At 44.2% G+C, this 25746-nt stretch overlaps 1 protein-coding gene across 6 annotated transcripts in view; it reads left to right on the forward strand.

Annotated features, from left to right (window-relative positions):
* Positions 1-17270: 17270 nt before the first annotated feature.
* Positions 17271-25746, forward strand: part of MYO6 (myosin VI) — a 149936-nt gene continuing 141460 nt past the window's right edge. For 5 of the 6 annotated variants that reach the window (XM_070733083.1, XM_070733084.1, XM_070733085.1 and 2 more), the window contains exon 1: positions 17433-17628. The gene's annotated coding sequence lies outside the window, so the exon portion shown is untranslated. Of the gene's footprint in view, positions 17629-25746 lie in introns of all 6 variants that reach the window. The other variant, XM_070733087.1, reaches the window with a different exon arrangement.

The following is a 25746-nucleotide window of genomic DNA, read 5'->3' on the forward strand; positions in this document are numbered from 1 at the left end:
CGGAAAATAGGAGGTGGATGCTTTATATATACTAAACTAGCTGATACCCGTGCTTCACTACGAAACTATGTGATGGGGTTTAATAAATTGACACTTAAATCTTGAACAGTAATGAATAGTTTAAAAAGGGACTGTATTATTTTGTTAGAGATGGTAAGCTAATTTTTTTTAATAGATGAAGACATTATTTGCCCCCTTGCACATCTTGCCCCATGCATGCCCAACCCCTGTGCATGTGCGCATGACCCCCCTGTTTTGGCCTCATATTCCAACACCGCAATGAGAGGGGGGAAAGCCTCCTGTCCCCAAACAGAGCTTGGAGGGAGAAAAAACCTTGTGTGACCAAAGAGCGCTGAGGTGGAATCTCCAGAGATCTGGGAAGGCATGGGCCGCAGAAAGTGGGAAGGCATGCTGTATCTGATCTGAGAATCAAGTGGCCAGTGGGAGGCACGTGTACATGCGGAGTGGACTTGAGCTGGTGAATGCTTGCATGCCTGAAGGTTCCATGTGCCATTTGTGGTATGCGTGCCATAGGTTGGTAATCCATAAATTACTCAGGACCTCCTTGTAAACAACATTCCTGGTTTTGCTGTCTGTCTGTGTTCTGCAGGCTCTCTGCACGAGCCTCTAATTAAATGCAAAGGTAGCAGAAACACACACACACATGTGAAAAGTCAAGAATTCTTTCTTTGTCCACCGAAAAATAGAAGAAACCCCCCCTTTTGTAGTCAAAGGGCTCACTTTCAAAGCAAACAGACTTGAATGCAGTGAAAAAACAAAAAACAAACTCAAAGCAATAAGTAGCTGTGAAGTCGTCACAGCTACTCTCCTTCAGACCTTGTCCAACTCACACGTTCAACAATGATTTACATTCAGAGTCTTGATATCAAAGCACAGAGTCCATGGAGAATCCGGAGAGTCAAGCCACATCCACTATCACGAACAGATAATCTTCCACACTGAGAGGCCGGCACACTGCCCATATATTAGTTGAATAGCCCTAATTAGTTGAATCAAACCCAACCACAGGTGAACTCTCTTTATCTCTTGTAATAACTACATAGCTGCTTTCTCCTATTCATGGCCCTTCGCATGTGTGCGTCTATAACTGCTTCTTCATCAGAGTCCAGTGAAGATGAGGATGAATTGCTTCCTAATCTGCTGTCTGCCATGACCCCCTCTGAGGGTCCCATTTCACAGTCACTCCCTTTTTCCGACAATACTTTGCTGTCCGAAGCAGTCGGCAGTAAAACACCCCACATTCCTTGGGTCAGGAGCTGGCCCAGAGCCAACCACAACAGGCTGTAGGATGACCAAACTGTCAGGTGAACTGACACCGGAGCATGCCACATAGAACTGGCCATGGGAGAAAAAGGCAGCTTCCCTTAGTTATGTTTTCCAAATCGCATCTATACATCTTTTCCTGCAGTTTTTTGCCTCTTTTCCCTTAAACTGGTGTTACAGTAGAAGGAACAGATTTGTCTGAACTGAGGAGGAAAATAAAGGGGTGGGGGGTGGAGATCTGTTTCAGGCCTACCAGCATCCATTGGTATTCATCTGGCTAGTGTCCTGTTAGTGTGTGAGAGTGTTGAGGAGTCTGTGTGTGGCTTAGGTCAACTGTTCTGTAGTAAAGCTGCTTGCTGCAGTGAAAGCAAAAGCGAAACAAACTGCTTGTGTTTTGTATTTGGATCAGATTTCTTTTCAGGTGGGGAGGGGGAAGTAGAACACCTTAGCATTAGAGCTTGTTAATAATAATGTAAGAAATACTCGTGGTCTGATAGTCATTTTGAAAAATCCTTTCTTAGTGAGCCCCTACAAACCAGGAGGAACATATGTGGCAAATTTTAAATTTATAGGCTCTACGGTTCTGGAGATTTTGTGATTAATGTGTGAGCGGTTTTTGTTTTTATATACAGTGATACCTCGTCTTACGAACCCCTCGTCCTACGAACTTTTCGAGATATGAACTTGGGGTTTAAGATTTTTTTGCTGCCGCCGCTGGAATACCCTGCCTCCAGACTTCCATTGCCAGGCAAAGGCTCCCCTCATTGGGAAACCCCACCTCCAGACCTTCTGTTGCCAGCAAAGCGCCCGTTTTTGCACTGCTGGGATTCCCCTGAAGCTCCCCTCCATGGGAAACCCCACCTCTGGACTTCTGTGTTTTTGCAAGGCTGCAGGGGAATCCCAGCAGGGGAATACCGGCATCGCAAAAACGGGCACTTCGCTGGCATCAGAAGTCTGGAGGTGGGGTTTCCCAGTGAGGGAAGCCTCAGCGAAATCGCAGCATCGCAAAAACGGGCGCTTTGGCTGGCAAAAGGTGAATTTTGGGCTTGCATGCATTAATCACTTTCTGAGATGGAAAAAAGCAAGCGATAGAAAATTATTTGTTACTAGTCTAGCCTTAATGGCCGCCTCCAAAGTTTTTTTTCTTGCCAACCCATGGGGGGACATTGCTTTATTGCTAACACAAGCAAAAGTAGAGCTGAATTAATGTGTTCTTTTTTTGGCTCTTTCTTTGGACAGCACTAGCTGCCAAAAGCCTCTTTAGTATCCTTTTGATTTATTTATATTCCTGCCAGCTCACGTTAGGCTCCGCTGAATAAATGAAAACTAATTTTAAGCTTGCTTTTCTTAAAGGAAAAGGAAAGGTGTGCAGATGTAGAAACCATTTTACGGACTCTACAAATTTTATTTTAAGCTTCTGGAGAATTTAACACTCTATGATTTCTGAAAGATTAAGTCTCTTGAGTACAGACCAAACAGGAGACACAAACACACGGACATGAAAAGGACACTCACTGGGAGGAGAGGTTTAAGTCTTGGAAATGCTGCCAACATGTTGACCAATGGCTGAGAGTAGACTTAGCCTCCACTGTCCAGGATGCTCTTCCTGGGTGGCAGAGCCTGCATTATTCCCAAAGAGTTGAGGGTGAGAAAAAAAGTAGGACAATTTGCTTGGCCTGGTTAGAACAAAGTCCCACAAAAAACTCATTTTTTCTCCCATGCCTCCTGGAAGGAGAGTCCAGCATGGGTTTAGCTCAAGTCTTATTGGTAGGACTGAGTTTCAAATTAACATAAATAAATAATAATTAGGTACCGCCCCCTTGCTGCCCCAAGTACCCAGTTTTAAAAAACTCAGTCGAGGTTAAGGACATGAGTTTTTTCTCTCCCTTTAGGTTGAGTATAAGTAATGTAATTTAATTAAATTGTTTTTTTCTTGAACCTTGTAATTTTTTTCCCTTTGTCTTTATATAGGTTCAACTTCTTCTGATGGGGTCTCTGCCCTCCGCGGGCACCACCCCCACCTTTTCTCCTTTTGGGGCCTCTTCTCTTCGCGGGTACTGCCCACCGAGGAGCAACTGGGCTTTTTTATTATATAGCATTGTGACCTGAAGGTCCAATCAGCCCATTCACCCCAGATGGGGGGGGTCCGTCCCTCCCCATTGTCGGGGGCGGCGGAAGCCTCAGACGCCGGAGTTTGAAGCCGCGGCGGCCATTGCAGCCGCCGAACAGCTGTTCAAGCCGGAGGGAGGCTTCTCAAGCCGCAACGAGGCAGATCGCGGCGAAACGAAGGTTCCCGGCCGGGAATGAGGTCGCGGCGGCCATTACAGCCGCCGAACAGCTGATTGAGGGCTTGGCGAGCCGCAAGGGCTCGATTACTGTTAAAACTACTGTTCCCGCCTTTTTAGATTGGCGAGGTGCCCTATGAGGCCAAAAGTTCTGTGAGCCCTCATAAACCGCCATCTTTGTATGTTTTGGCTTCATGCCAGGCAGCAAAAAAAAAAATTTTTTGCCGTTGAATTGGCGCGAACTGGGCAGCTGGCCAAGTTGTCAGGGCTCTAAATCTGCCCAGAGACAGTTGACAAGGTCACGTGGGTGGCTAACAGCCAATCAAAGCCCGTTTAGCTGTCCAGCCTGCCTGCATGTCTTTACATGCGAGTGAGTGCTTGTTAATACTGTCAACAGTCTTGAGCTGCCTTGTGTTTTGTGCTTAATCGTGAGTACGCTGCCCCATATCGAAATAAGATATGGCTGACCAATTTGCCAGTGGGGAGGAGCAGGCCCAGCCAGTTCAGACACCTGTCAAAGGGAAGGATAAGGCCAGCAAGCCTAGGAGTAAGTCCTCCCAGTCAAGCTCCTCTCTTCGTGAGGCTGAGAGGAAGATCAAGGCCCTGGAGCAGCGTTTGGAGGCGGCCTTGTCCCCCCCCATCGTAGGTGGACTGTCCATAGGCCCTTTCCAGCCTCTTCCTCCAGCTATTTCCATGGGTCTCCAGGGCACCGCAACTGAGAGGGACTGGTCCCCTGACAGGCAGGTCCTTCCTCCATTGCCATCAACTGCAGCAAGGCCTGAGAGGCCTTCATCCTCTCATAGCCAGGCACTGCCTCAGGGGGAGTTACAGACACCGTGTTATGTGCCTTCATCTACCTTCACCCCCACGGCAGCGGGGCTTAGAGACAATGCAGATGCTTGGCAGGCCTTTGCCCCTGCCATACAGGACATTGTGGCCAATGCATTTACGCAGGGCATAGCTGCGGCAACACAACGAGCCAATGTCTTTCCCTCTCAGCCTATCCAGCCCAGAGACATTTGGTCAGCACCACCGCCCCCGACTGGGTTGGGTTCTGTGTCCATTGACCACACTGATTTTGAGGAGGACAGTGACCACGGTGACGGCCTGTCAGATGATGAATTCACTGTTCCAGAGCAGCCAGCAGTGGCGGGACTTTTTAAACCCTCCTTGTATAGGGTTTTATTGCGCAAGGCAAAGCAAGCCTTAGATGTACCAGGAGCAACGCCATTAGTGGAGTCTTCAGACGGGCCACGCACCTCGGCTGCTCTATGCAAGGAACCCGCTAAGGAATCGGACAAGGTTCCTGCATTGGAGATTTTCCTTGAAAATGTCAAGCGCCCGTGGCAACATCCGGCGGCGGCGCAAGGGCCTTCTAACCTGGAACGCCGGTTTTATACTTTTGATGACAGCATGGAGACGCTGCTCCAGTTTCCCCCCGTGGACAAGCCGGTGGCCACTTTGGTTTCCCGCACGGTTGTGCCTTCAGAGACGGCGGACAATTTGAAACCGGATGAAAGGAGAGCGGAAACTCTTCTCAAAAAGACCCACCAGATGGCCGCTTGGGCTCTTCGAGCAGCTTCCACGGCCTCCTTCTTCAGTCGGGCATCCATTATGTGGATTCAGGAAGTTCAGGCGAGACTGGCTCCTGAAGAGACTCGACTGCGGCAGGACTTGAATAAGCTCCTCGCGACTGCGGAATTTTCCACAGATGCCACCCTGCATGCCGCGAAATTTGCCTCCAGGGCTATGGCTTCCACCATTGCGTCAAGGCGCCTGCTTTGGCTCAGGAACTGGCAAGTGGATGCCAAGTCCAAGTGGACTCTGTCTTCGGCTCCCTTTGAGGGTACAAAATTGTTCGGGGAGGCCCTAGATCCTGTCCTGGTGGAGGATAAGGATAAAAGAAAGGTCCTCCCAAGATCTTTCCGCCGCCAGGACCGCAGGGCTGGCCCGTACTCCCGTAGGCAGTCCTTTCGGTGGGACTCGTGGTCCGCCCCTTCACAGCAGACCAGACCTTACTCGCAGGGGGCCTTTTCCACATCCTACAGGAATGACCGACAGTATTCCCAGGAACGAGGCAGAGGTTTCTCCCAGACGAGACGCCCATACCGGGGATACCAACAACGGAACGCCAGACGTGCCAAGTGACTGCCTGGACGACATTCCTTTGGGGGGCAGGCTACAAAAGTTCAGCGACAGATGGCGAGCTACCACCTCAGACCCTTGGGTCTTAGCCACTATCTCGCAGGGGCTAAAGATCGAGTTTCTACACGATCCTCCAAACCATTTTACTGCCTGTCCGGTCCCCAGAGACTTCGAAAGGAGGTCTCTGTTAGATCAGGAAATTCTCCACCTTTTACAAATCCAGGCGATCGAACCTGTTCAGGACAATTCCAAGGGTACGGGATTCTATTCAAGGGTGTTCCTTGTACCCAAGGCCTCCGGGGGTTGCAGGCTCATCTTGAACCTCAAACGTCTCAACCAGTATATTCTGTACCGACGGTTCAAGATGGCCTCCCTCCGCTCCATCCTGGCCTCTGTTCGGGCAGGGGACCTGCTTACTTCAGTGGATCTAAAGGAGGCCTACCTGCACATTCCCATACACCCGTACCATCGACAATTTCTTCGATTCTGTCTACACAACGTCCATTACCAGTACAGGGCCATGCCCTTTGGCCTATCATCGGCCCCCCGTACCTTTACGAAGGTACTGGATGCACTACTGGCTGATCTGCGGTCCCGACCTATACGGATTCTCGCATATCTGGACGACATCTTACTTCTGTCTCCAACCCGCCAGAGGGCGCACAAGGACTTACGAACCACGATGTCTTGTCTACAGTGTCATGGTTTTACCATCAACATGCCAAAAAGCCATTTGGCTCCTGTCACCAGACTCATTCATCTGGGTGCGGTGATAGATACGGTCTCTCAAAGAGTGTATCTATCTCCGGAGAGACAGTACCGCATCTGTTCTCTCATAGGCGGCCTTCAGCAGAGCCGAACGGTGCCGTTGTCTTTCCTGTCAAAGGTACTCGGGACCCTGGTATCCTGTGTGGACATTGTCCCTTGGGCCCGTTACCATTATCGACTGCTCCAGTGGACCTTGCTCCCGTTTCAGCGTCGCAGACTGAGCCATACACACCGTCTAACCGTCGTGGGACGCGAGTTGCAACTCTCTCTCCGCTGGTGGAGATCTGCAGCACTGCGGCAGGGCACTTCCTTCGGACCATGCCATCACACGATCCTCACCACAGACGCCAGTCTGTTGGGGTGGGGGGCTCACATCCAGTCTCAGGTGGCTCAGGGCTTCTGGAGCCCCCAGGAGCTATGTCCAATAAACATCAATTTCTTGGAGTTGAGAGCTGTCCGCTTGGCCTTGCTGGCCTTCGCCACCTTACTGGAAGGTCACCACGTCCTTGTACGCACGGACAACGTAGCGACCAGGGCGCATTTAAATCACCAGGGTGGAACGCGCTCTCTCAGGTTGATGGAAGAGACGGTCCTCCTCTTCAACTGGGCGGAGACTCATCTTTCCTCCCTCCATGCAGAGCACATCACGGGGGAGGACAACAAGCAGGCGGATTGGCTCAGTCGCCAGGAACTGGACCCGGCGGAGTGGCGGCTCGATCCGGACCTGTTTCTGGAAGTCTCGCGTCGGTTCGGGGAACCGGTGGTGGATCTCTTCGCTACCCCCCAGAATACCCAACTCCGGAGGTTCTACTCCCGGTTTCCAACTCCGGGAGCCGAAGGAGTCAATGCACTACATCTTCAGTGGCCAAAGGTCCTACTGTACGCCTTCCCCCCGATTCCACTCATTCCATCAGTGGTAAGGAAGATCCTGTCGGAGGAGGCGGAGGTGATCTTGCTAGCGCCTCATTGGCCTCGGAGACCGTGGTTTGCGGACCTCAGAGAACTGTCCATTTCTCCACCGTGGAGGATACCGGACGACCGGATATGCCTCAGCCAGGGGTTCGTGTACCACCCGGAACCTCAATGGTTTCACTTAACCGCATGGCATTTGAAGGGGACAGGTTGAGGAGCTGTCTCCTTCCCGAGAATGTTATCGCGACTATAATCAAGCGGCTCGACGCCCTTCCACAGTCCGAATTTATCAGGCAACATGGGCAGCCTTTCATTCCTTCTGCTATGACAGGAACCTTCGACCACAGGATTCCTCAGTCATCCCTGTCCTGGAATTCTTGCAGAACGGTTTGGAGAAAGGTTTGGCGCCAAACACGCTAAAACGTCAGGTCGCAGCGCTTGCCACCATTATAAAGCGGGACGATGGGGGACCTTTAACTAGTCACCCTTGGATTAAGGATTTTCTCAGAGGGGCTACCAACACGCATCCCCCTCCTGTTCGTCGTTTTCCCACATGGGACTTGACCTTGGTCCTTCAGGCCCTCACGGGACCACCGTTTGAACCGTTGAGAACTGTTCCATTGCGTTACCTTTCCTTTAAGACGGCCTTTTTGGTGGCAGTCACCTCGGCAAGGCGGGTTTCCGAACTGTCCGCCCTGTCGGTCAGATCAGACTTGTGTCAATTTTATCCAGACAGAGTTTGTTTACGTCTGGACCCCACCTTTCTTCCAAAGATTAACACTCACTTTCACAGGGCTCTAGAGCTGGTGTTACCGGATTTTTGTGCTCATGGTACTCACCCTTTAGAGCTTAAATGGCACAAGATAGACGTACGCAGAGCACTGAAGCTTTACATCAGGCGTACCGGCAGTTCACGCAAGACTGAGGCTTTGTTTGTTTCGTTTAGTGCTAGCAAACTGGGCCTCAAGGTATCTTCTAATACTATCAGCCAGTGGGTGAGACTATGTATAGTTGAGGCATACAAGGCGAGGGCAAGGACTCCACCGAGTGGTATACAGGCTCATTCGACAAGGAGTGCGGCTTCTTCGGCAGCTTGGGCGTCACAAGCTCCCCTTGAAGATATCTGCAGAGCCGCGGCCTGGAGTTCACCCACAACTTTTATTCGCCATTACAAATTGGACACCTTCGCTTCAGCTGAAGCTGCTTTTGGCAGACGGGTACTCCAGAAGGTGTGCGGGGAGGTACCACCCATGGTTCGCAATCTCCCTCCCTGAACCTTGGACCTTGGGTATATCCCATGCTGGACTCTCCTTCCAGGAGGCATGGGAGAAGAACCGTTGTACCTACCTGAACGGTCTTCTCGATGCCCTGGAAGGAGAGTCCATACCCTCCCGAAGAACCATGGGAGTTTTGGTTTGATGATACTGTTTCTTATGTTATTATGGTTGTTAATAAAGTTCATTACCTTTACATCTTTTCGTTTTTTAAAACTGGGTACTTGGGGCAGCAAGGGGGCGGTACCTAATTATTATTTATTTATGTTAATTTGAAACTCAGTCCTACCAATAAGACTTGAGCTAAACCCATGCTGGACTCTCCTTCCAGGGCATCGAGAAGACCGTTCAGGTAGGTACAACGGTTCTTTTCCTGGCAATCAAATCAAATTGCTGGGATGCAACCCCCAACTCCCCCATCCTGGTCCCCGCTCGGGCTAGCCCCAATGAGGTGACAAGGAAATAAGCAGGTCACCAAAGACAGAGTTCAAAATAAACATGGGTGCAGCCAAGACGAGTTGTTAACTGTAATCATCTCTAGAAGGATCCTTTCGGCTCTTTTCCTCACACCCATGTCACACCTCAAGAATGAAGTAGGCCCGGCCTACTGTCGGCACTTTGTCCCAAATGCTTCTTTGAAACTTGAAGAAAAGGAAATGCCTGAAGTGAAACTCCACAGAGTTGAAAGGGCAAACTTTTATAGGTTGTCTCTGGTTCTCAGAGCTGCCAAATAAATAGCGTTACTTCTATGGTGACTGGAAAAGTGCCATCTGAGGGGGAGGTGTTGCTTTAAGCATGTTTTTCTGTCTCTGGACGAAGAGATCCCGAAATCCCTTTCTCTACAATGACTGAGGAATGTACCACTCAGCTGAAAGGGTCACGTGCTGAGATGGAAAGGAAATAAATTTGTTCAGGGCTGCTTTGAACAACACAGGAAATTCTGGACCGAGCAGTTGGGATTGATCACTCTGCTGGCTATCCTGTACTACAGGATTAACCACCTACTTGGGTCTGCTTCCCTTTTCTCTGTCTCCCTAGTAAATATTTACATTGCATATTTATTTATTGTTTTTATACTATTTCTTTCTTTCTTTCTGAAACCTGCCCAGAGTAATTTCTTATGAGTGGCCATATTAGTTTGATAACTAAATAAATAAAAGTATTTGACAATCTATTAGCCTGAATATGGGAAGGCCTATCGGTCATGCTGAACTGAAAAACAACAACAATAAATGGTGTTGAAGGACATTCACTCATACAACTGCCCCCCCATTTTGGGTGCCCCCCCCAAAGAAATGGCCTCCTAAATAGTAAGCATCTGATATATTTAATAATATATTTTTTGATATTTTAAGTCACAAGAATTAGCCAAGTATAGTGATACCTTGTCTTACAAATTTAATTGGTTCCAGGATGAGGTTCTTAAGGTGAAAAGTTTGTAAGACGAAACAATGTTTCCCATAGGAATCAATGGAAAAGCGATTAATGCGTGCAAGCCCAAAATTCACCCCTTTTGCCATCTGAAGCGCCCATTTTTGCACTGCTGGGATTCCCCTGAGGCTCCCCTCCATGGGAAACCCCACCTCTGGACTTCTGTGTTTTTGCGATGCTGCAGGGGAATCCCAGCAGGAGAATCCCAGCATTGCAAAAAAGAGCGCTTCGTTGGCAATGAAAGTCCAGAGGTGGGGTTTCCCAGAGAAGGGAGCCTCAGTGAAATTGCAGCATTGCAAAAATGCCGAAGTCCTCAAAACCCTACCTCTGGACCTCTGTGTTTTTGCAATGCTGCGATTTCACTGAGGCTCCCCTCGCTGGGAAACCCCACCTCCGGACTTCTGTTGCCAGCGAAGCGCACATTTTTGCACTTCTGGGATTCCCCTGCAACATCACAAAACACGGAAGTCCAGAGGTGGGGTTTCCCATGGAGGGGAGCCTCCAGGGAATCCCAGCAGCGCAAAAACGGGCACTTCACTGGCAACAGAAGTCCGGAGGCGGGGCATCCCAGCGATGGCGGTGGGTTTGTAAGGTGAAAATAGTTTGTAAGAAGAGGCAAAAAAATCTTAAACCCCGGGTTTGTATCTCGAAAAGTTTGTATGACGAGGCGTTTGTAAGACGTGTCACTGTACTGTGTATCTATATCTACAATATGTATTAAGGGAAGAAACTATAAAGAATGTGCTCTGTAGCTGTTTGCAGGTTCTAAGCTTGTGATCAGTAGATGCTGCTCACAATTTATGTATATTGTCGGCTTCCTCCATTTCAATATTTATCGAACAATTCTGAATTTTTTAAAAATAATTTAATATATAATTTCCCTGCTCCTGTGTGTCACAGGTAGTCCTTGACTTACAATCAGTTGCTTAGAGACTGTTTGAAGTTATTACAGATCCCCCCCCCATTTTTTTGGTCAGATTCCAGCATTTGGTAAAAACTTCCCATTGGATAATATAGATTTGCTCATTGACTGTGGGGTTTGCTTAATTATTGCAAAAAAAAAGGTCATAAAATAAATTCTGGTTATGTCCACTTAATGTCACAATGACTTAGGTCTTTAATTTCAGGCTCAATTATGATTATGACTCATGAGGACTACCTGTACTTAGAATACCATTGTATATTGTTTTTGTTAATCTATTTTTGGGGGACGACTAATACTGCAAAAAAAAAAAAAGGTTTGCTTCTCAGTTTTCAAAATTCTACTGTTTTGTACCCTTGATCCAAGTCTAAGTTACTGTACTTGTGGCATACAATTGTTCATACACACTGTATACAATTGTAGACTGTATGATGTATACAATTGTTCACATACATACTGTATGTGTACAATTACTTTTAAATCACAGGATTGAGATCTAATGACAAATATGGATTCTCTGGTAATCTGATAGGATAGTGCATGGTGCCAAAAGTATTTTTTTTTTAAATAACATCTCAGCCCATCACTACATCTTACATCTCACCAAAGTATTGGAAAAACTCAAGCAGAAACATTACCACTGTGTTCCATATATTTTGTGCCATTTTGTTCTTTTCTAGGTTTTTTTTTTAAATCCCAGAGATTCCTTTTGGAAGAATCATATAATGCCTGTAGGTGTTTTGTTCATGTTCTCTGACTGACTTACACTTCTAAAATTTATAATGAGATTGTGATGCACATAACAGATCAGCATTTTCAACCTTTCTCAGCAGCTGTTTTCACATTCCTGTAGTCACTCAAAATCAAGCATTTATTCCAATGGCCGCTGACAAATTATTTTGGTACAGTTTTCCCCAATTTAATGTCTTCCAAAAGTATAGGCATAGTTTTCAGACTGCCCAACTGATATACCCAATGCTGGGGATTCAACACATAAGGGGACAAGAAATTTGAGATTTTTGATGATCCCCAAGAAACCATAGATCTATATAGGATGTACTAAAAGTTAAAACTTTTGAAACACTATATTTACTGTCAGATTTAGTGTATCTATTGACTGCAATGAGTAAAGGCCAGATCTTTCCAAAGAACCTAATTAAATTAGAGTTTTTTGGATATAAAAGGCATGAGAGCCAATTTGATATAGTGGTTAGTTTCATGTTAAGGTAACTGTGAATTCTAGTTCTATATATAGTTCTATATGTTTATGGAATGTAACAAATGCAAGTTAGAACATGTCAATTGTTATGTTACTCTCAAGGGTTATTACTAAATAATGAATCTCATTCCATAAAATCCACCTGAAGCATTAACTGCCCTCGGAGTAAAACAATGATGCTCAGAATTAATAAAGTACTCCAGAATATTTGGAAACTCCCAACTGGTACAAAATGTAGCTGCATGGATAATAAATGGTGCCAGCTACATGACATATCTGACACTACTCCTCTGTCAGCTGCACTGGCTGCTATTGTGTTTTAAGCTGCAATGGGGTTATCACCTTTAAAGCCTTACAAGACGTAGGACTCGGTTACCCAAAGGACTGTCTTTTTCTAAAAGACTTTATGGGTCCAATCCAATTAGATTGGCCACACTGCAGATCCATCATCTAAAGTGTTGACTGGTGAGAAGATAGATTTTCTCTGTTGTAGCCCCTGCCTTATGGAATTTTCTGTCTTGGGAGATTAAAATGGCCCCAACTCTGTTGGCTTTTTGCAAAGCTATGAAAACCTGATTATGTGCCCAAGCCTGGGACTTGGGACCCCTTGGCCACTCTGAGTCTTCAGAGAGGGGCAACATACAAATCTAATAAATAATAATAATAATAATAATAATAATAATAATAATAATTATTATTATTATTATTATGTCCATACAACACAGTAAACGAGATCACTATGCTGCATTTCGTATTTCATCACCAGTCGGGCGCTTCCCAAGCACCTAGGACTGTGTGATGTGGCGGCGAATTAAGTTTGCCGATCCCAGTAAAGCGGCCTTTTGCAATTGACAGATGGAGATTTTGTCAATTCCGATGGTTTTCAAATGTCCGCTGAGATCCTTTGGCACTGCGCCCAGCGTGCCAAGTACCGCTGGGACCACTTTCACTGGCTTATGCCAGAGTCGTTGCAGCTCGATTTTTAGATCTTCGTATTTCACTAATTTCTTTAGCTGCTTCTCCTCAATTCTGCTGTCCCCTGGGATTGCGATGTCGATGATCCATACTTTATTTTTCTCCACAATCAGGATGTCTGGTGTGTTATGCTTCAGAATTCGGTCAGTCTGAAGTCGGAAGTCCCACAGTCAGGGCCGCCGATAGACCGGTACTACTGGGAGTGGCGTCATGGGCCCGGCCAAATTGAATAATGGGGGAGGGGGGCGGTGCCCACCAAAAACTCTCCAACCCTGATTGCGACGAACTCTGCCTCTGCGGAGCTTCTCCGACCACGGCCCCCACCTTCTTCCCACCCCCGTGAGGAAAGAAGGCAGGGAGGCCGGCAGATAGGCAGGGAGCCCCGATGGCAGCCGCGGAAGGAGCTCGGCCCTCCGGAAGCCAAGCTCCCCATCGCTATGGGAAGCCGGCCGCTTCTCCTGCTGAGCCCAGTCCTCGCCCGGTGGCTTTCGGCTCCTCCCGCCGAGGAGCTGCAACCTGCAAGGCTGGCCCTGGAGCGTTCCCTCGTGCCTGGTGGGCTCCCCTTTCCTAAACCTCCGCCAGCCCCCTCATTCCCTTCCCGCCCTGCCCTCCTTCCCCGAGGCGTCCCTTGCCATTCATCCCCTGCCGGGCATGGGGGCTTCCGCTGCTGCCTTCCGCAATGCCCCCCGAGGAGCCGCGTGGGTCTCCAGCCTTCTCCTGGTGAGTCACCGCGGCAAGGATGTGGGTGAGGGAGAAAGGGAAGAACCCAACGCCTTGGGCGCTTCCCTCCTGCGGTAGACGGGTAGGTGGTTTGTGGGGAGCGGGGGAGGGAAGGAGCCGGCATAGTAAAAATCACAATTTCTTTCGTTGCTTTTTCTTTCTTTCTCTATTTCTCTCTTGCTCTTTCATTCTTTTTTCTTTCTCTTGCTTTCTTTCTTTCTCTTGCTTTCTCTCCTTCCTTCCCTCTTTCCATTTCTTTCATTCCCCCTCTCTTTTTATTTGTCTTTCATTCTCTTTCTTTCCTCTTTCTTTTCTTTCTTTTTCTTTCTTTCTCTCTTTCTTGTTCTTTCATTCTTTTTTTCTTTCTCTTGCTTTCTTTCTTCCTCTTTCTTTCTCCTTCCTTCCCTCCTTCCATTTCTTTCATTCCCCCTCTCTCTTTTTCTTTCTCTTTCATTCTTTCTTTCTTTCTCTTTCTTTCTCTTTTTCTTTCTCTCTTTTACCTTCTCTTCCTCTATTTCTTCTTTTCTTTCTCCTTCCTACCTTCTTCCCTCCCTCCCTTCCTTCAGTCCTTCCTCTCTTACTCTCCCCTTTCATAAGTTTCCTTCCTTCCTCTGTTCCTGTCCCTTCCCCCTTTCTTTCTTTCTTTCTTTCTTTCTTTCTTTCTTTCTTTCTTTCTTTCTTTCCTTCCCTCCCTCCATTTCTTGCTTTCCTTCTCCTTCCTCCCTTCTTTCCTCCCTCACTCCCTTCTTTCACTCCTTCCTCTGTTACTCTCCCCTTTCACACCTTTCCTTGCTTTCTTTGCACCCTTCCTCTGTTCCTGTCCCTTCCCTCTTTCCTTCCTTCCTTCCCACCCTCCGTCCATTCATTCACCCATTCCTCTCTTGATCGCCCCTTTTATCCTTCCTTCCTTCCTTCCTTCCTTCCACCCTCCCTCCTTCCTTTATAGCTCGCCCTCGCCTTTCTTCCCTTCCTTCCAGATGGGAGTGCCCCCTCAAGACACCCGCCCCGACTGCTGGTACCCTGCTTTTTCTCTCCCATCGTCCTTTCCAGCTCCTCGCCGGTGGCTGCCGGGTGTGGGATCCCCCTCCCCTCGCTAGAAAGCACATGGTTTTGTCAACAAGAAGGGAGAAGTGCCAAGGAGCCGTAAATAACCCTCGCTCCGCCTGACCGATGCCAGGAGGATCTTTCTTTCCCTTGTCACTCCCGCTTCTTTCTTTCTCCTGGACAAGTCCACACAATCTGCTTAACCCAGTTCCTGAAATAGCCTATGGCAGTGCTTCCCAACCTTGACAACTTGAAGATATCTGGACTTAAACTCCCAGAATTCCCCAGCCAGCATTTGCTGGCTGGGGAATTCTGGGAGTTAAAGTCCAGATATCTTCAAGTTGCCAAGGTTGGGAAACACTGGCCTATGGGACCGCCTCGCTTGGCATGAAGCGGGAAATGATCCCCGGGGGATGGAGTGGCTTGGCGACTTAAAATAGTTTTAAAATGGTGGGGGGGCCCAGACACTTAGGCTGTATGGGGCCCCAAAATTCCTGATGGTGGCCCTGCCCACAGTAGTTTTGCTTGCTCATTTTCGACCACTTTTTCGGGCTTATGATCCCACCAGTTCTTTGCCACTGGTTCTGGCACACGTTCCAGTGGATCATCTGTTTATTATTATTATTATTATTATTATTATTATTATTATTATTATTATTATTATTATTATTATTATTATTATTATTATTATTATTTTATTTGCCTTTACTGTTAGTTGATTCATCATCATGGCTATTGTTTCTACTTATTTATTTTGTGGATGTTTTTACTGTTTTAAAGAGTTTTAAACTGTTTTGTAATAGACTTGTTAAGCCACACAGAGTCACTTAGTTAATTGACCAGCTATGGATACATAAATACTTAATATATCATGACCCTGGTCCCCCCAAAACAGGATGTAGAGAACCTTAATTTTAGGCTAAACAGAACAAAGCAAATGTCAAATCCATTATTAGAATGGGTGTTACTTACTTAAGGGCGGCACATAGGGAAAAAGTATTGGGCACTCTATGCCATACTTTAAGTCACCTATAACCCATACCTTAGCCACCTTTGGAATAATAGACTAGGAAAGGTTTGGGTGCACCCATTTTTGTTTTTAAATCGGCTGAGATTAATATTCAGTTTAATAATGTGTCCTGGTGATACTACCATTTAACTATTTGATCCCATTAAACAAATTAGGAGATAGGGAGGGGTTCTATTCAATACTGTAGAAGTTGACCAGCCTGTCTGTACATCTTTTGGAGATCCTGAACTTACTTGCCTGTCTGGCTGGGGTCCCATTGTAATACGGCCCCGCTGGCACTAGAAGAGGTTTCCCTAATTCTTGTAGTAACAATTTCCTGCAGTTCCTACAAAGAAATCACTGGAGGAATCTTCAGCCATCCAATAAACTGCTTTCATAACATGTCCAAACCTTCGGTATCCACAGCATAACAAAATAACAGAGTTGGAAGGGACTTCGAAGGTCATCTAGTCGTCTTCCCCCCCATCCCTGCCCAAACAGGAGACTCTATTACACCATTTCTGACAGATGACAGTCCACAATCATGTCTGCATTATGATTATCATGATTTATCACTTGTTGCTTGTGTGTAAACTGAAGAGCTTCGGCGCTGGAGACCAATTCCTTGTGTGTCCAACCAGACTTAGCCAAAAAGAATTATATTCAATTACGATGCTAACTTAGTATTTGCATGTCCTTGGAGACAAAAAAAGAGACCACTCAAATAACACATCCTGGATCTGAATGAATGAAATATTCTCGTTTAATACTTTGTTCTGTACAAAGTTGAATGTGCACATCAGCATGTGAAATTGATTGTCAATCAGTGTTGCTTTGATTTACTTATATTCTGTTTTTTAATTGTTCCCTTTATTTTTTTGAGCAGTGTATTTGAAACGCGGTCTGTTCTGACTCTCGAGCGCCTGTAGAATTCCTGCCAAAAAAAGGGTGAAACGGAGCGGAAAGTTTTGCTCAGTCGGCGTCTTTAGTTAGAAGTCATAAAAGTCTTCCAAACACAAGGCTGGAAGGGAACCTCCGAGGTCTTCTAGTCCAACCCCCTGCTACAAGCAGCCCGGGGCAAACGAATGTCTTCTTGAAACCGAGAATTAATATAAGGAGCCAGGAGAGAAGGGGGGGGGACACAACTAAGCCCTACAAACTGAGCTCACACTCCCTCACAACCTCGGAGCAAGGCCGAGCGTAGCCTAGTGAATGCGCATGCTCTGTCCGGCAACCATCGCATGTCCCCCCCCCTTTCCCCCCTCCTTCCAGCGTTTGCACTATCCAGACTTCTTCACTGCGTGCGCAGTTTCCATCAGCGGTCCAACAAACGGGGCTTAAAGGAGGTGGGGGGGGGCGTGGGCGTGGAGCGTGAAACTTCGCTCCTCTGTCTGCGCATGCCCACCAATCCTCGGTATTTAAGTCCTGAGCAGGAGTAAAAACCAGCCGGGGCTCGCTCGGCGCTCCTCTCTCTCCTCCCGCCCGGCTTCCGTGAGGTCAGAGGAGACTCCGCCCAATGCAAGCCGGCCTCTGGCTTCTGGAGAGCGCCAGGGCAGAGCCAAGAGAGAAGCGTAGAGCCGCGCAAGCTCTGGAGTTTGAGTCGGCATCAGCTGAGGACGGAGCGACGACGGTCGCGGCAGGTAGAACTTTTGGGGCGGGCAAACGAGCCGGGTTGGGAGCAGCCAGCGGAACTACTGGCCTCTTCTTGCTCTCTCTCCCTCGCTCTCTTTTCTCCCGTCTTCGCCTTTCGTCCCGCTTCCCTGTTTTTAACATCCCGACTTTTTTTTTTTGCCCGCCTCTTTCCCGGCCGACGCGTTTCACCCAGTTCTCTTTTGCTGCTTTGGTTGCTTCTTCCTTGAGCTGCTTCGGATCCTGATATTGCCCCCTCAATATTGCACCGGGGCTTTCTGCTTTGATGTTCGGACAGGTGGAGGTTGGGGAATTTCTCCCCCCCTCAAAAAAAAAAGTTTAAGTTCTTAAAAGGTTTTTTTATTTAAGGGTAAAAGTTTCTTCTAAAAAAAAAAGCTTTGAAGAAGTTTTTGTTTGGTTTTAAGTCGGGGCACTTTTTTCAGGATAAGATGAGACTTCTTATCTCTTCTTATCTCATCTCTTCTTAATCCTGAAGAGATTGGACAACCATTTGTCTGAAATGGTACAATAGGGTCTCCTGCTTGAGTAGAGGGTTGGACTAGAAGACCTTCAAGGTCCCTTCCAGCTCTGTTCCGATTCGTGATAGGAAGGAGCCACTAGAAAGGAACATTCATCTTCAAAAGCATTTTCTAGCCAGCTTACTATTATTATTATTTTGTATCCTGGAAGGTGTGGACATATTTTATTTATTGGCCCCTCGAGGTGTGTCGGTTACATACTGTATAAATAAATGGATTTTTATTATCTTGTCTTCAGTCTTCCCCAACGGGGTGCCCTTCAGATACATGGAGTATACGTTCCTCTCTTTATTCAAGGTGTTGGGTGGGAATGATGGAAGTTGCAGTTCCAACATATATGGAAAAGATCAGGTTCAAGGAAACTGACACACATAGGTATATAAATGCTATATACACCATTATAGAAGCCAAGGGTGTCAATTATTGGAAAAAAAAAATGACTCACCTTCAGCATTTAAATGGAGTGTTTGTTCAGGGTAGGGAAGTGATTGGGCTGGGAGAGGTTGCAAAACTTTTTTTTTTAAACCCAGAGGAAAAAGTTGGAAGTTCTGTCTGTTTCTAAAAAAATAATAATTTCCAATTTTCCCCTCAGTTTGCTTCCTTGGAGTAATGAGGTAAGGGAGATATTTAAGATAGAAAGGAAGAATCTTACCAACTAACTGGCATTTGAAATTGAAGTGGAGATATTTTTACTTACTTACTTACTTACTTACTTACTTACTTACTTACTTACTTACTTACTTATTTATTCATTTGATTTTTTTTAATGCTGCCCTTCATGCTAGCAGTAGCACTTTTTAACATAGCCAGCATATTGCCCCCACAATCTGGGTCCTCATTTTACCCACCTCGGAAGGATGGAAGGCTGAGTCAACCTTGATTTGTGTGAGGTTTTTTTAAAAAAAATGTTTTGTGATATGCCTGTGTCCAAGGTTAGGTGCTTCTTAAGTTTAAACTCTTGCAAAATATTAAAAACAGTTTCAACGCGAGGAGCCAACGTTATTCAAAGGTGATTTCTTCATAGGGATAGCGTTTCACCTCTTTATTTCTTAAACCAACATGCCACCTGAGAACAAATTCAGAATATGCTGATTAGTGTGTAACTTGTGTTGCTGGTGTTAGAAGGAAAACCCTGAGTCTTGACCAAAGGCAGAACAGAGAAGAAGAAAAAAAAAAAAAAAAGGAAAGAGGAAATGCTTTGGGATTTATTGCACTCAGGGAAAAGATAGACTTTCTTATCTTTGTGCCAGTAGTGCAGACTTTCTCAAAATATTTAGAAATAGATGTGCTTGCAATGAATGAATGGTACTTTTTAAATACTAACTGCACTTGCTTAACATTGTCTGCTGGAATTGAAAATCAAAGTGCCATTGTCATTTTGAAGTCTAAGGTGTAACTGGCAGAATAAACTGGGTAGTTTAGGGACGGTATGGCTCCGCAGAGAGCAGCTTTTCATCTTGGGATGGGGAGTTGAAGCTTGCCTGGTGTCTTTTGAACATCAGAAGAGACGATTTTGTCAATATGTCACAGGAAGAAGGGTGGAATCCCCATGTGAATGGAATGGGTGTAAATTGTTGTTTGGGAAAGATTGTTGTTTATCTGAACACCAGGCTCACTTGAGCTTATTCATTTCTAAGTTTGATCTGCTAAGACATTTGCATACTTCTGTATCTGCTCTGTTCTGGGTACAGGAGATAAAAGCTTGACCAGATAATTTTGATGACCTGAGGGATTTGACTGAAACATTCCCCATCAAGGGAGTAATTTATAATCTATTAAATGTCACATCAAGAACTGCCCCCCTTCAAGAGTCTCATGCGTGGAGATTTGATGCATGGGAAAATGCCTCAAAACAAAAATGCTTCAAAACAAAATAGTCAACCCTAACTCCAACTTGGTGTTGATATGTCAAGATATAAGCTTGGCTTTGGCGTAGTGTGTGATTCTTTGTGAATCCAGAGAATTGTGATTTGTTGCTAAAGACGTGCTACAGTGATTAAAATTTAGTTTCATGTGTTAGCTACACCTTGCTTGCATAGCTGTTGACTGATAAGCCAGTGTATTTTGAAGGTACCAGTTTGGGAAAGGCTATTTTTATATTTATAGAAATTTATTTATTTATTTGTTTGTTTATTTATTTGTTTATTTGTTTGTTTGTATGCCGCCCCTCTCCGGAGATTAATTAACAATTTAATTAATTTATTAGATTTGTATTTGTATAATTGGAAATAAACTTCTCTTTGTTTTTTAAACATTTAGATAGAAGTTTTGTGTTTTTGTATGTATGAACAAGAATCCCAAATGGCTCTGAATGCAGGGTGGGAGTGGTGTGTGCAAGAAACACACCTGTTGCCGTAAAAAAACCCTTGCATACAGAATTTTCCATAGAGATACAGGTCCCAGCAAGCAGGTCCCAGTGGTAAAATGACTCGGCATTGCTTTTCTCTTTTGGACGGAAGAAAATAAACAACCCACCACCAAAAGGTTGCATTAATTGATTTAGAAGATGAAATATTGTTCAGTTTTTAACTAAAGCTTCAGCATCTGATCTCTAAATTTGCAATGCATGCACCAGGAACCCCCCCCCCCCCATTTCTGAAAAGTGAGATAATTTTTCACACAGCTCATGAAACCATTAAGTTGTAAAATGATCCTTGAACCTGATCTGAAATTCAGGAGAGTACAAAGGTTGACATCTGAATGAAGTCTTCTTGTGCTGCAAGTATGACACATTAACAGGTCTTTGAAAAGTGATACTTTGCTCTCCAATCTACTTTCTGGAACAAAAGATCTCCCAACTGCAGAATACTGTTATAAATTCTTGATGGCTATTTGATATATCCCCACCTCTCTCTCCCCTCTCCCCCTCCCCTTCTCACTCTTCCTCTTTTATAGTATTTGTTCTGCCGGGCTCTCTGCTAGGAGCCTCCCGAAAATTCAAGGGTACAAATTTCAGACACACACACACACACACACACACACACGTTTGAAAATTCAAAACAATGTTCTTTATCACAAAATTCAAAATAAACTAAGCACTCTTTTTGTATTGCAAAGAGCACTCATTCCAAAACAACCGGGTAGTCTGTACAATTTCCCTTCCATTAAGTACTTAGCTAGCAGCTGTGAAGAAACTTCACACCCCTTCTTCTTCCAAAGAAGTGAGACACACACACACACACACACACACACACACACATGTTGCTCTGCTTTGGTCTCAAAGGCATGAAAAATCAACAAACAAAGTCCAGAAAACAGCAACACACGATTCCTGAAGAACTGCGATCAGATACTCTTCCACAATGGCCAAACCCACACGCTGCTATTTATAGCAGCAGCCCTAATTACTGGAGCCCCACCCAAACACAGGTAGCCTCTCTTATCTCCTGTAATATGTCCTTACTTGGTCTCTTCTACGCATAATTCTGCGCTTGCGTGGGTCCAAGACGTCTTCATCCGAATCAATGGAAGATAATGGAGATTGACTGCCTGGGCTGTGTGCCAAGCCCCCCTCTTCCAAGTCACTCCCACCTTCTTTGTCCGAGGAAACTAAACTCTGAACTGATTCTGTCGGCAATAACACAGGCCTATGACATGTTTATGTTTCCCCTGCATCCACCTCCACATTCCCTGGGGCAGGAGCTGGGCCGGAGCCAACCACAACAGTATTGCACCATTATTTTTCTCCCAAGAGGGGTGGCATACAAATCTAATAAATAATAATAATAATAATAATTTTTGATCACAATTCCTAAAATTGATTTTTCAATAATAATACAGGTGTCTTTATTGGGAAGTAAAGCAGTGGAAACAATGGAAAGCATGTTAAACTGTTTCAGTTGCTACTTTTTCTCTAGGTTGAAATTAGTGGAAAATATTGCAATTTTTAAAAAAGACATGTATTTAGTGCTTTAAGACAAAGAGTTGTTGATTTAATATTTTTGATGTATGAATTCTTTCACAACAGAATCTGTGAAATGGATTGGTTGTTAGACAGTTTATTGCATTCTATATTTTAGTTTGTTACATGAAAAACCACAAAAAACTCTGGTTGCTGAATACCCAAAATGCCAAACCAGTAACTGTAAAATTTCAAAAACAACACAATTGAAAAGCCTTAGTGACCTTTTTTGATTCCCACAGGGAATAAATGAATCTGAAATATGTTCTGCCTAAAACTGAACCATTAAATAACTGTCTTAGGAAAGTGTTTTAAGTTTCTCATTTTGTCTATACCTTAGAGAAAACCTGGTTCTGCACATATTGGCTGTAAAGTTTCACTGAACTTTAGGAAGGCAATAATTTGGATCCATCCTTACTTGTTTTTATCATAAAATGCACACAAGAAGAATATAAAGATTAATTTTATATGTGCTAAGCTAAAACATGATTCGATTAGTTCAGGTTTGTAGGATTGTGTAACCCCAGCTATGGTAGCTTGTAAACAATAGTTTATGACTTAGCAATTATGATCTTTTTCAAATGTGCCTTATTTAGTAAGTTATGGTTAAGTAAACTGACTTAACAGAAGTGTCACTTTATAAACTGTGCTTAATGCAGGGATACACATTGGAGAATCTTGCTACTGATTAATAAGGTGGGAAAAAAGCAGCAAAATCTTAAGATGTTAGAAGAAACTATCTCAACCTGCAAAAATAGAAGGACATATCTATGTTTATCCATAACCCTAATCTGAAGTCTGAGATCCAAGGAGAATCAAAATCATAACTTTGCTTAACAACCAAAGTTGGCACCAGCAAATATGTTCCTAAGCGATACAGCTGTTAAACAAGACATCACATGACCCCAACAGGTTTACAAACCCACTTCCGCCATAGTCAATAAGCATGACATCCTGTGATCATGACTTTCTATTTTGTCAACTCCTCTATTGACTCTGCTTGTCAGAAGCTGGTTATGAAGCTTGGAAATGGTGACGATGTGATTGTGAACGCTGTGATGGTTGTGAAGTGGCCAAATCTTGATCATATGACTGTGGGGATGCTGCAACAGTTGTGTGAGTTGGTTGTGAGCTGATTGTTAAGTTACTTTTTTGGTACCATCATAATTTTGATCACTAAGCAGAGCAGCTGTTGAGCGAAGATTATTTTTCCCTCCTTGAGAATTTGTTTTGGACAAAGTGTTAAGAGGAGATATTGGCTGCAAGATGAATAAAGCAGTATCTGATAATCCTTACCAACCTTATCGAAGTGATGGCACAGAAGTGCTTGTTCTGCTCACTGGATTCTGTGTTATTATAATGTTGACTTTTATTTGTGGTGGTGGAGAAGGTTCTCACGTATTCCTTAGACAGCAAAGGTGACCAGCATAATACCAGGCATGTCACAAGAAGGCAAAATCAGCAAACTGTGTCTCACTTATTTTGGCCATGTCATGCATGGGAATTCAGTAGAGAAAGCAGTTATGTCTGGAAGAGTTAACGGTAAACTAGGCCACCAAAGATCATGATGGCTGGACACCATTAAAGTTGGACACCAACAAGAGTATAGGAAAACTCAAAGAAGTAGTGCAGGATAGGAAGATGTGGCTAAACATCTTCTAAACATTCCCGAACACCATCACTCTGCTAAACAAAATTCCCTCAACACTGTCAAACTATTTACTAAGTCTGCACTTATATTTCTACTAGTTTTTTTCTCATCATTCCTGTCACCCATTTCCTCATAATGACTGTATGACTGTAACTTGTTGCTTGTATCCTTAAGATTTTTATTAATATTGTTTCCTTGTTGCTTATTTATCCCCTATAACCATTAAGTGTTGTACCTTAATGATTAACCTTAAATTCTTGAGAAATGTATGGGGTTTTTTGAGAGCATATGCACCAAATTCCTTGTATGTCCAATCACACTTGGCTAATAAATCTCCTATTCTATTCTATTCTATTCTATTCTATTCTATTCTAAACCTGGTTCATAGAATCACCAAGAATTAGACAGGACTGCATAGATAACATCATCATCATGATGTTGGCTATAGATGTTTCCAGTCTTCATCAGTGGGTGGCAGAATGGGATCTACGTGGACTTCTACTCTTCCTTTAATTAAATGGCTTCTGCTTAGGCATATAAAGGCATCTACTTGGCTAACAGCCATAGTTGCCATATCATGGTTCAATGCATAATTCAGGTCAATCTGTGTTATTGTTTTTTTCCCCCTCTACAGAACTGATTAAAAGGGTGAATCTATATGGGATGATTTAATATCTCCCTGTTGGATCACTGCCACACACACACACAAAAACACCATTTTTCTTTCTTTTTGCTGAGAAAAAACTATTCTGTTGTATGTGTTGGATTTTACTTTAGGCATTATTTGAAAACTGGGAAGTAAAGAACAACTTCTTTAGAACAGGAAATAGTGTATTTAAGAGCCACACTCTCTTGCCCCAACTTACCCCCCCCCCCCTCTCTCTCTCTCTCTCTATCTATCTATCTATCTATCTATCTCTATCTTTATCTATCTATCTGTGCAAATTTATTTCTGCAATTTATAAGCCGCCCAGCACCTTCCGGACTCTGGACTTTTATTTATTTTTTTCATTTGTTTTAAAGACGGGACCTATTTGGCAGACATCTTTCAGACAAGGTCATGTAGCTATCAAGCATATCTTTGGAAGGATATCTGGAAATAAAGTTATGGGCACAGGGACAGGGATATGTTTGTTTCTATTGAATGAAAGGATTGATAAAAATGTGCTGATGTATGTATAAAAAGGAGACAACTGTTGCAACTCCAAGCCTCTTGGAATGCTTAGCTTTTTAAGTCAGGCAAGCTTGTATTGCCTCTTGAGCAAAATAGTTTCTAAATAGCTTGCAGGTGGCCCAAAGGTATGCCATGCTTAAAGACTTTGCTCACTATTTTTGTGAAGAGTATAGAGCTCATTTTTAAAATGATTTATACTATGTTTTCATTCCATCCTTGTTTCAGGTTTGCCTGCATACAGACTAATCTGGTTGCTTAGAGATAATAGAATAGAATATAATAGAATTCTTTATTGGCTAAATGTGATTGGGCACACAAGAAATTTGTCTTTGGTGCATATGCTCTCAGCGGAAAGGAAAAAAAATGAAAAATGCACTCTGTTGCACAATAATCTGCAATTTCATGCTCATTTCATTATTAAACACTCTGAAAAATTCATTGGATTAGATGTTAAAAGTAAAGAACAACCATATAAGAAAATGAAAGGTTGAAGAAAATAGAATGTAATGTAGTTTCAAATTAGGATTGTACATGAAAAAAAGATAAAGGGGCAAAGAATTAAGTTTTCAAATAATAATTTGTTTATATATTCAAACAGGAGACACATAATGATGTGTGGTAATCCACATTGTGATGTAGTTTTTTCTTGTAGTTCTTGGCCAAGTTCTCTTGGTCTTAAAATAACTCCAAACTCTACAAGAGATGCCAGATTGCGTCTACAGTTTATATAATTTATATAAGTTTGCATGATCTTTCCTTACATGACTTAATTTAGGTTTCTTAGACATGGGAGATAAGAATAACAAAATAAAGTTTATTCTGAAATTTCAAACTTCAACATTTCATAAATAATTATGAGAGTTC

Source organism: Erythrolamprus reginae, chromosome 1 (assembly GCF_031021105.1).
Source record: "Erythrolamprus reginae isolate rEryReg1 chromosome 1, rEryReg1.hap1, whole genome shotgun sequence".
NCBI classification, from domain to species: Eukaryota; Metazoa; Chordata; class Lepidosauria; order Squamata; family Dipsadidae; genus Erythrolamprus; species Erythrolamprus reginae.